At 40.3% G+C, this 11901-nt stretch overlaps 1 protein-coding gene across 5 annotated transcripts in view; it reads right to left on the bottom strand.

Annotated features, from left to right (window-relative positions):
• Positions 1 to 11901, bottom strand: part of LOC118088364 (rho GTPase-activating protein 39) — a 79124-nt gene that overhangs the window by 39667 nt on the left and 27556 nt on the right. Inside the window, exon 1 of one of the 5 annotated variants that reach the window (XM_060277228.1) lies at positions 3 to 11876. The exons of the other annotated variants lie outside the window; for them this stretch is intronic. The gene's annotated coding sequence lies outside the window, so the exon portion shown is untranslated. Of the gene's footprint in view, positions 1 to 2; positions 11877 to 11901 lie in introns of those variants that run through there. 5 annotated transcript variants of the gene reach the window in all.

Raw genomic sequence — 11901 nt, 5'->3', positions numbered from 1 at the left:
ACCTGAGGTGTTGGGGCGGAGGTCAAGCAGGGAAAGCAATGTAAATAGATTCCTAAACTTTGTCAGGAAACATACCGGGTATGTTCTGATTCTCCATACCTATAACTAAGATAGAACAAGGTGCATGTCATGTCCTAAGATGAAAATAATTGTAGGATGTAAGATCTGGAGCTATAAAATTTAACAGGACAGTTTGGATTTAACAAATATAGTTTGGATTAAAATATATATTTCCAAAAAAATAGTGGATTGTTCAATTCATCCCTATCACCGTTCAACAGAAGTGTGGCACCCCCACACCTGCCTGTATTACTGTAATTAAGACTGAGGAAAACAAAATGTTAACACTGTCCAAACTCTTGGTTGAGGACCTGACAAAAGCATGCACTTTCACTGAATAGCAAAAACTTGTGCTTTCAGGGGGAGATATACTTCAGAGGTTTTAAACACAATGTTCACGATTAAAGAGTAATGTGCGGAAAGGGGAAAAAAAACTACCTCTACCTAAAAATGAAAAATGGCAAGCATATAATGGTTATGTGATGAAAGAATTTGAGACACAGTATTGTACTCTGGCCAGGAGCAAAACTGGCAAGAATTTGGTTCTAAAAACAAAACCTGTCATTTGAAGCATTGTTATTTCCTGGGAAAGAGGGAGGATGGAATATTTGCAGCTAGGGGGTATGCTATAGAAAGCAACTTCAAAAACTATTCCAATGGCATTCATCCATAAGTTTGTTTGCATTGTTGCTAACTATAGCTTGTTTTCCTCTCCTAGCTACATTAACCTTTGACCGCAGAGGCAGTTCTAACACAAGGGTTTAGTTGGTGGCCAATGTTGACTTCCGTGTCCACAGGTTACATACAATGAACCATTTAACAAGGATCATGACAAACCATATTTTATTTTGGTGTGTGCCTGTGTGTATATATATACATGCAAAATCTTACCTATAATAAAAAGGTATGGCTGTCATCACACAGTTTGCTTGGCTACCAATAGGTGGCTCAGCAAACAACAGCGTTATAACAGCCTTCTGAGAGCTGCTGGGTCATCAAAGCAGCATTGGAGGGCGAGGAGAAGTTTAGTGGAGAAGGGAGAAGGGAGACTAAGGCAGATAGGTGGCAAGCTCTATGGGTAGGTTATTTGGAGAGCTCCAAAGGGAGGGGGCTGCTGATTTTGTCAGGGGGGAAGGGGAAGTGGTGGAGGTAGGTGTCGTGGGTAAGCATATATCTTATCTATTCTTTCTCTCCCCCCCCCCCGGGTGTATGTATGTATAAAGAAGAACATAAGGAAGAGGAAATCTGCACTGGAATCTAGCAATCTAAGGCAGCAATCCTACTTCCCTGTGAGTTAGCACTATTGAATTCAATATGACTTACAGTGGTACCTCGCTAGACGAATGCCCTGCTAGACTAATTTTTCGCTAGACGAATGGGTTTTGCGATCGGAGGTTGCCTTGTAAGACGAATTCGTTTTGTGAAAAAATTGTCTACCGAATCGCAGTTTCCCATAGGAATGCATTTAAATTCAATTAATGCATTCCTATGGGCAAATTTTTTTAAAAAAAAAATTCAATGCATTCCTATGGGATTCACTAGACGAATTTTTCACAAAACGAATTGACTCACAGAACGAATTAAATTCGTCCTGCGCGGCACCACTGTACTTCTGAAAAGACATGGTTAGGTTTGTGCTGTAACTTTGAAAAGATGAGAAACTGAAAAGCTGTGAACTCCAATCCTATACATATTTCCTTGCCAGTAATTCCACTGTACTTAGTGAAGCTTACTCCCAAGTGTGCAGACTGGATTATAGCCTTAGACAATGTACTGCAATTGTTCACAAAAACACACAATTCCACTACCATTAAAGACAAAACAAAGAAAATTGCTGGCAGGAGTCTGAGAGAATGACCTAAATCCTAAAGAAATCTACAGACTTTCAAACAACTTGTCCAAGCCACGAAGTTGCAATCTAAATCCTAACCCTGTCAAAAGATAGTACAGAAATCTATGGATTGATCAGAACTGTTTCATGAATGTTCATTGGAAAGACATTTGTGTGTTCCTCATTCTAACTCCTGCAGCTTAATGCAGAAGAGAGAGGAAACAAAAGAGGAGCTTTCAATTTAAGTACTGTAATAGTATTCAGAAATAGTACTGCACCAGGTCACCCCCGTGGTTAAAATGTATAGCAGGGAAGTCTTCTACAAGTCTTTTTGCTAGTTTTGTTTAAAATAGTACTCATATGTTAATAACCTTGACTGATCATATACAAAGATGACTCGTATGGCTGGAACTGATCTTCTGGGCTGGCACAGACAATCACATAAACATGGTTTATATGATTTGGGAGCAAGTTGCAATGAGCCTCAGGATCACTCAGCTTTCTTCCTCTTTCCCCCTTTCATGCTTTCGCTTTAAAAACAAATCACAGTTCCATCTTACAGCTGAACGTAGGAGAGTTGTGATTTGTTGTTAGAGAAGATAGTTTCAGAATCTGAAACCAGTTTGATCCTAGCTTATTAAAGCAAACTTTGAAAATAGATTCAGGACAAGGAACCACATCTGGAAACTAAGGACTCAGTTACACAGCTGCAAATAAAACATATTAAATGGGTTGTAAAGTGCAATATACTAATGTGACACTAGATGGCGAAAGTGAGTTATGCATAATTAAATATATTTTTCAAAACCTTTTTTTAAAAAAGCATTTTCACAGCGTTTTTTATGTGTGTGTAATATTCCACCCAAGTAATAAAAATGTAAATATTTATAGAAGACAGCTACTACTTTATAAAATGGACATGGTCATGGGCCACAAGTTGCAAAGTCATAAAGCAACTTCTGCCAAACATCTGGGTGGAAGAAAAATGTTTTAGGTCACATAAATTTTATTTAATGATCTAATTCTAAACTGTGCTTAACTTACCTTCAGGATTTGGGTTTTCCTTCCCATCTTAAAAAAAACAGGAGAACAATAAAATCTTATTGTGACTCTCCGTACTTCCCTAAAGTTCCCTAAAGTGCCACTGCTCCTTACTCTTTCAAAGCCCTGACTTTGCTGTGTGAGGAAGGGGAAGGGGAATCTGTAGGATGCACATGAATGGCGGCAACTCTTCTTCCTCATCCCAGCTATTTCTGATAAACCTAGCAATGGCTAAAAGACCTTCATAAACAAGGTCATGTATGAGGAAAGAAAGGAAAGGAAATCACAGAAAGCATTTCATACATTCTAAAGATTAAACATGTTTAGATCAGAAGCTAAGTTTAGGGAAAATGCTTAATACAACATAATTCAGAGCCAGCTGTTCTCTGCAGTTTCTGCCTAAGCATTCTTTGCACACCAATATATAATTACTCTAGCTCAGAAACAAACATTTTTCTTGGTACACCCAAAGGCAGTTACCATTGCATTAGTAACAACAGAAACTGAAAGGAAGGCAAAATCATGACAAAATATGTAACCCGTCCCTAAATGCATAAGGCACTATGAATGTTAGTGCATTAAGACTTCCTATTAAAATAAAATATAGGAATACTAAATAAATTAGGATAAACTCTTTCTTTATCTGATGATTAGTATTTTATGGGACAAACTGTCAAATTCCCCTCTCATCCAGTAACTTAGTAACAAGCTTGTCTATTAATTGCAGGAATTCGGTTATTGATTAATTTGGTTCCTGAATCAAACTTCTGTTACATCACATGCCAAATAGCCGTTTGTACTGTCTCTTTTCTCTGTGTTGTTTTATAAATCTCAGGCATTTCCTCTGCTTTCATAAATATAAAAATTCTTTCCACTAAGCTACAGCCTGTCAAAATAAACCACAGCTCTGGACGGTTTGCTACTGGGGAACTTCCTGAGCAAGACAAAAACAAAATATAACACCCAATGGCACTCAGGCATTTGATCAAAGCATGCCAACTTTGTATGATCCAGGTTTGATGAGAGCCAAAGGATATTTGAAGAGTGAGACCCAATTCAGATTGGGACCACCTTCTTCTGCACTTGTGAATGTCCACTTGGCACTTTAATTTGCACAACTTGATAATGTGAGCAAGGTGTCTCAGTAAGTATTCTCAGAGCCTCAGAGAACAGTAATGTTGTGTCCTGGATTACTAATCACATTGTTCAAGCATGTAGAATTGCCAGATGAACTGCAAAGAAGGGGTGCAAAAGAACTCAACCAGCTTTGAATATTTCTCCACTTTACAACTAGGATTTAGGTAGCTCTATAAGCAGAACAAAAGAGTGATGTGGTTACTCAAAGGCAGGTCTCTTAACTCATTTTAGTTGAGAATTTGCTCCATACTTTTAATAGACCCAGAAAGCAATGTGTTCGCCACCCACCTAACACTTTCTAGACAATTCACACATTCATGTTAATAATTCTTAAAATCAGAAATATTAGCATCTGGATATGCCCCCTACACACACCACACCAAACCAAGTGCTTCCAATTTAGTAATTATTCTTGTTCTTGTTCCAACCAAGTCCTCCTTTAGTAAATGAAAAAGCTTTTCCTTGACTAAAATAAACTCTTGATTGAGAGCCTCCAGATGGTATATGAAAAAGCTAGATACAACATGATACGTCACCCAGGAAACATAAGCATTCCTTGTTAATGACTTACCACACCAGTGGAGCAATGTGTGTGCTAAATGCAAAAGTTTGGAAAATAAAGAGCAGTTCAAACAAAGCCTTAGAAGGATAAAAAATGAAGGCTTCGTCACTTAAGTTTTGCAGATAAGACAGTGATTTAATTAAGATTCACATTTACTTATTTGTTTCTTAATGGAGATTGGTAGAGTGGGAATACTCATTAAAGTACCTTGAAATGTCCTCTCATGGAGTGAAGCTGTCTCCCACCTTAAGAGATCCTTTAAGGTGAATATGTTTATTACTTTAGAAGTTATTTTGCAGAACAGAAATAAAAAGGTGAGCCTATTGTTTTCAATCCTCCAGCTAATCTAAATACCAGATTTAGCTTACAGCTGCAAGCTTCTCCTTGCTCATGAGAAAAAACAGGACAATTAGGAAACAAAGCCTGCTAAGCCATGCATTGCAAACTTATCAGCTTCTCCCTTCATCACTGTACATCATTCCTGTGGGATAACCAGCCTCATATAACCAACATGCTTAAATCTAATTAATGCATGAACAGGTTAAAGCCATAGAGGAGTAAGCTGTCCTGTGAGGCTGAGCTCACCCTGGGAGGGACTAGATAATCAAGCCTTTGTTCCCTTTTAGTCTACTACCTGAGAAGCTCAACATGTGAGGAGGTCTGAGCTGGTTGCTCCAAGCTCAGTCTGTATGGCTCTCACACCACTGAAACCAAGTCAAGATTTGCTGCCTGTGGAACTTTTTCTGAATGCTGTATAGAAAAGCACATGAATCTGCCCTTTGGGGAGTTTGTAAGTTTATCATTTTTAACATACCAAACATATGGTCTTTTGCTAGGGGAAGAGGAAAACTTTGGAAGGATATTGGAAGGGCATATTTTAAAGGTCTAACAACCTATACTTCCATGCTTTACTTTGCTGCATATTTTGTGATTTTTAATCTCCGTTGGGGTTCTCTCACCAAAGAGTACTTGCCCCAAACTTTGATCTTGACATCCAGGAATTTCCCTTTTATACCTATTTTTTACTTGCAACCAAGAATTCCAAGGTTTTAGCAACTGTGTTTGTAACCCTTCAGAATGCTTATGGATTTGCTTTTGTAGGTGAGCTCTGTACAGACAATTGATTATAAGGAGGAAACACTCTGCTTTGTCCCTTGCAAATAAGGTGAAGTTACATGTGCAATACACCGGTAATTCTTAAACTGTAACCCAAGGACCACAAATGGTGTGCTCAAAATGGACTGCTCTCCAAAATCACAAGGGAAATTAAATAAAAATGCTGATATGCCAGAGGTTTATTTGCTGTTTCCACAATAGCTGCTTGTATTTATGAAATGGAACGTTTCAGAAACACATACCTAGTAGGTTAGTTCTGACACACTTTTGCTACAAATTAAAAAATTGTCCTTTGCACTGCCATGCCAACAGCAAGCTGCAATCCATGGGTTAACAAAGGGTAACCAGTGACTTGAAGCCTTGCTTGCAAGGTTCAAGAATCATTTGGATGGTTACTTTGGAAACAGAATGCAGACTAGGAATGTGCTCTGCAGGAGGCCGCTTTGGACACTGTCTGGAAAGTGCAGGTGGCCCAAACAAGAACTGTGAGATTGTGAACTGGGCCTGGGCTATGTGACTATATGACGCCAGTCAGGCCCGGCTCTAGGTATAGTCCCGGGGGCGCCGGGCCGGCAGGGGGGGGGCGCTGCGTGGCGAAGCCGCGCGGAAGCCGTGCTGCGCGCTGCGAGGGCACCGGAGCGATCTCCACGCCTCAGCGCCAGGGCGCCCGACCTGCTTGAGACGGCCCTGACGCCAGTGCTTCACTAACTGCACTAGTTTCTAGTTCATTTCTGGGCCCAAGATTAAAGTGCTGGTTTTCGGCTTAAAAGCCCTTAACAAGTTGGGACTAGGATACCTGAAATACCATTTTTTAAATCCACATCGTGAGATCCTCTTTAGGTTCTGTTCCAGAAGCACTTCCCAAGTGAAGTAAAATGAGTGAGTACTAAAATGAGGGCTTCTTGGTGGTGGTGCCCTGGTGCTGAAATTGTCACCTCCCCCCTCACACACAAAAGTCTTATTGTTATAAACCATGCTTGGTGTTCTGTGTCTTTTAGTCAGCTGTCTTTATGCTTCTTTCTGATGGAAGCATTTTATGCTGCAAATTGTATTCAGTTGTTTTGGTTTGAATACACAAAATAGTCCCATCAGAGAAGCATAGTAAACCTTTATTTCAGAAGTATTTTAAGCTGACACCCACATGGCAGCAGAAATGAAAGATGATCTGCAAACAAAATTTAATACAAACAGTGCTATACAATATAGAAAACTGCAGTTTAGGAACTCCTACAACATCCTCAGGTAAGTAACAAGCAGTATAGTGGGTTGGGAAGTAAAAAGACATCCAGTTTTGCTTTTTTAGGAACAGGCTGTTGAAAAACAAATGCAGAGAGCTACTGTACAGATGGATTAACATTTAAAGAGGGGTTCCTAAATTAGGCATCTAACCTTTGCAGTCAACCCAAGTTCATAAAAAAACCAACCCTATAATAAAGGGGAAAGCAGGACTAACGTAAGAAAGACATTTAAAATGGGAGAACCTAGAAATCTAGGTAAGTGCTATTTTGGAGACATAGTCTTGCCAATGTTGTTTAAAGATATACTTAGAAAGAAGCTAATGAAGGTTTTTTTTTTGTTTTTTTGCCAGAGATAATAATAGTTTTTTTACATGAAAATGTCTTGCCTTTTAAAATACACAGGCTCCAAGGATACACAGTAATAATGTTTCAAACTGGTGGAACTAGTGAACACCTGTCTTTCAGTTTCTAGCATTTATCCTTTACTGTGATCCAATGCTGGTGCTTATTCTCTTGGTAAGAGACAAGATGTAAGGGGGCACAATCCTCTCATCCAGTATATTAGCAGTGTCCTAAATATACTGCCGTACAATACAGTATAGCAAAACATCTAACCTGCATCTGCTTTCATTTGGATCCCCTGGTCAAGTCATGCCCCGTTCCTGGAACAATAAATATATGAACACTGAGATTTAAGAAAGGCCTCCAAGGAGGTCTCCAAATTTGTGCTCTCTCTGAACACTTTATTTTGCCATACAACTTTACCAGCTGCTATGGTCAGTTCCTAGAGGGAAACAAATTCTATTTCCACCATCATGATACTCTCTGTCTGGATTTTCTGCCAAAACCAGGAAAAGCTATAATTTGAAACCCCTAAAGCAAGCAATTATATATATGCCCACACTTATCATGCACATTGTCAGGAAAATTACAGAGAAACCATAGTAAATATAACTGCAGCCAGTTTCACAAAATGTCCGTTGCCTTTGTAAATAAGTATCATCAAAATACACCAGAGTTTGTTTAGTTAGGCGCATATATATATTTCTGTTCTTCAAAAATATAGAATACTGTTAACTAGAGCAAGGGTAGCCAACCTTTCTTCAGCCAACCCTACAAGAGCCTCATGGCATGGCAGACCCACAAACACAGACATACTGAGGACATGCCCATATAGGGATACGGCACGTATTATTTCTGTCTATGATATATATTCAGGCATGAAAAAGCAGTGTTGAAGGCCTCCCCCTCTGGCCCTAGCTTATTTGTAGCTGCAGCTCAGGAGAAGGAAAAACACACACACACACACACACACACACACACACACACACACACACTGAGGGAATGGAGAGATTTGCATTCCCATTGTTGTGCTGGACTACTCAGAGACTGAAATCTCTATGCTGGAGTAGGGAACCCGTGGCCCTCCAGATACTGGACTCCAATTCCATGACCATTCGGCATGAGGGTCGTGGCTGATGGGAACTGGAGTCCAACAACTTCTGGAGAACCACAGGTTCCCCATCATAGCTCTGTGATCACAATTGCCCAATGATGGGCCTTGACAATGCCAACTTCTGCTCAGTAGAAATATTATATATATAATAATCTGAGACATGTGCCTGCAGAGACACTACGTACAAGTACAGCCTGGTGATATTATAATTAATAATACAGTAAATACCCAGCTATCTAAGGCAATTGTAAGGCAAAATAGTCCTAGTTGTTATGTATCTATTTCACATAAGGAGAAAAGATATACAGTATGCAGGAGAACTGTGTCCTTGATCCCACAAAGCAAACCAATACAGAAGCTTACTGTATTCCTATGCAACTCTACATCTTTGAATAACCAATACAGTCCAACCTCCGTTTACATAACCCTCTGGTTACATAAACTTCGGGATGCGTGCATGGCAAACCCGGAAGAATTTTATCGGGTTTCGCCATGCATGCACGCACAGAAGCGGTCCTCAGGTTGCGGAAACCTCGGGATCTTACTGAACCTCTGGGACGGATCCCGTCCACAACCGGAGGTACCACTGTACAACTTATCTGCAGGGCTGATTATAGAATAACTGAATGAGGTGCACTAAAGGGTATATTTGCAGTAAGATATCCACATACTGTGTCCAATAGGCATAAATTAATTAAACACAACTGCTTTGTCCTACATTGCAAAAAGACATAAGGGCAGAAAACTAGTGTATATTTTCTGTGAGGTCTGTGAGTACTTATGCAGAGTAAGCACTGAAAATATACATTGATTTCTGCCCTTCTCTCCTTTAATCAACTTCTGTACTGCAAGCTCTTGGGCAGAGTGGGTTTTTTATGAGGTAAGGCACACAGCATAGTGCCTTACACTCACCTCTCCTTCAACTTTTGAAGACCAGGATTCACACAAGAGCCTAAGTAATAAGAAAAACAAGGGGAAATGCAGCCAGGTTCGCAAACAACCCATCCTTAGTTTAATTGCATGTTGTTATGAACACAAGCTCTAGAAGCCCCAGGGTATGTCTCTGGGCTGACAGCTTCAAAAAGCCTGGGACCTGCTCCAGAGCTGGATTTTTGAAATGCTGTACTCCCATTGAAATTGGAAGCTATACGCCGGCTCCCTCAGCCAATAATGCGAGATGAGCGCGCAACCCCAGAGTCGGTCACGACTGGACCTAATGGTCAGGGGTCCCTTTACCTTTACCTTAAGTTTGTCATAGGTATGAGCTTTCTTGCTTAACACAGAGAAGATTAGAATAGAAAATATACAGCATATGCTACAATACCTCAAAGAGACATTTATTGGAAAATACTTTCCAGCCTGGGTCACAAGAAAACTTTGGGAAATGACCATTGGTTTCATATACATAATATATAGTACAGTACTTTTGGTTGTGTGAACATTTATTATATGCTAGTCACTTTTACTTGCAGGAGGTATTTAATGCAAACATTAAGAAATGGTTTCTACTACATATTATAGGCAAGTGGTACAATGCACTCTACCACTCTGCTTCAGAGTGCAATCTTATGTGTAGCTACTTGGAAATAAATCCCATTGGGTTCAGTGAGGCTTATCCCAAGTGTGAATAGGATTTCAGCCTGTGTCCCTTTAACGTGGTCAGCAAAGACTAATGTAGTCAGCTTCGGGGGGGGGGGAATAGAATCAGAATCTTTATACTTGGACATATTTGCCTAGTTCTAATGATTTCAGAATGCTTCATTCCTCAACTGCTGGGACTTGTTCTACCTGCCTAACTAAACTGTAGCTGATTATTTGGACACAGAAAAGGATTCCCAGAAAACTGTGGATTTCATAGAATTATAGATTTGTAGAGTTGGAAGGGAGCACAAGGGTCATCCAACCCCCTGCAATGCAAGAATCTTTTCCCCAACATTGTTTTATTTAATTACTGATTCTAGGTTCTCCTGCCTTATATTGGATCTGCCTCACTTTGATCTCTGAATGTCTCCAAAGTAGTATCTGTACCAGTGCTTATTACAGAATTTCATTTAAACATCAGTTTGTTCTTCATTATCCTGATATATTTATATTTGTACATTTTGATACACAGGTGCCTTCCCCGTCTTCAGAGTTCTGGGCTCCAACCTTCAACATTTCTTCTAAAATAAAAGTTGAATTTGCACAATCACCTCTGAACACCAACAACCACGATGCTGCATGGTGATGAAAGAGATGAGAGAGAAAGGTCTTGTTGCCTTTTGTCCAGGCTCTTTTGTCCTGATTTCCTTTCCTGGCTTATGAACCCTGTAGCCTGCCTAACCCTCAAATTAGTGTCTGATCATCCTTGCCATACAAATGTGATGTTGAAAAGGACCAGGGTCTCTAAGTTTGATTTCCTAAATAACGTGGTGAACATGTGCACACCCACAAACCCACTAAAAACAAACAAATCTATAAAATGCAGGCCACAGTGTTACGCACAAAGAATAGGTACAATGCCAAATAGTGTCTGCAGGGAAAATAGATCACTTAAAGCAAAGCTTGCCAGCCTGATCTTCCATTCTTGCATCTTTGTCTGCCTCCCCCCATAGCTGCCAAGTCTCCCGTATTCCCTGGGAAATCCCCATTTTTTCAGCTGTTCCTAGCTGAAAAACGGATCCCCCCGGTTTCTTCTGGCGCGGTGGCCATTTTGGAACTGGGCGGAGCATGCTCAGAAGCGACTTTTGATGCTGCTCTGCTCAGTTCCAAAATGGCTGCAATGCGACTTCTGGCATGGTGGCCATTTTGGAACTGGGCAAAGCAGCATCAAAAGTCACTTCTGAGCATGCTCCTCCCAGTTCCAAAATGGCGGCAGCGCTACTTCCAGTCTGCTACTTCCGCCCGGTCCCTTATTTCTCTGACAGCAACTTGGCAGGTATGCCTCCCCCTTTGAAGCCAAAAGTGGGACAGAGAGCCTACTAAAGGAATTTTATCTGCCGATTAAAACCTTGAGCTGATGCAATACCAAAGTTTTTCCAGATTATTGTTATTGTCCGAGGCCTTAGCATGTGTTTTGTATGACTATGATTCTTCAGGTAGGTGTTACTAGAAGGTTTAACGGAAACACCAGCAGCAAATTTTGGAACAAACGGGATTTACACTGAAGGAATTATTTGAACATCAAGTTCTTCGCACATAATAGACATGTACAGAGAAGCTTACCTTCCTAGCAAATGAAATCTCTACCACTCGCTAATTTCCAAACAAGGGGGCAAAAACTGTACAGAAAAGCAAACATGTTGCCAGAAGGGATTAAGCAAAGAACAAAAACACTATCATCGAACTGCAGAATGTCTCCTTTCTCTCCCCTCCCACCACCTCTGTGGGAGATGATTTAAAGGGGGGGGGGAATCAGCAAAACTCAACAGAACACACACACACACACACACACACACACACACACACACACACACACTGA

This window comes from Zootoca vivipara, chromosome 7 (genome assembly GCF_963506605.1).
Source record: "Zootoca vivipara chromosome 7, rZooViv1.1, whole genome shotgun sequence".
Classification (NCBI taxonomy): domain Eukaryota; kingdom Metazoa; phylum Chordata; class Lepidosauria; order Squamata; family Lacertidae; genus Zootoca; species Zootoca vivipara.
The sequence above is the reverse complement of the archived record's forward strand: the minus strand, read 5'-3'. Positions and strand labels throughout refer to the sequence as shown.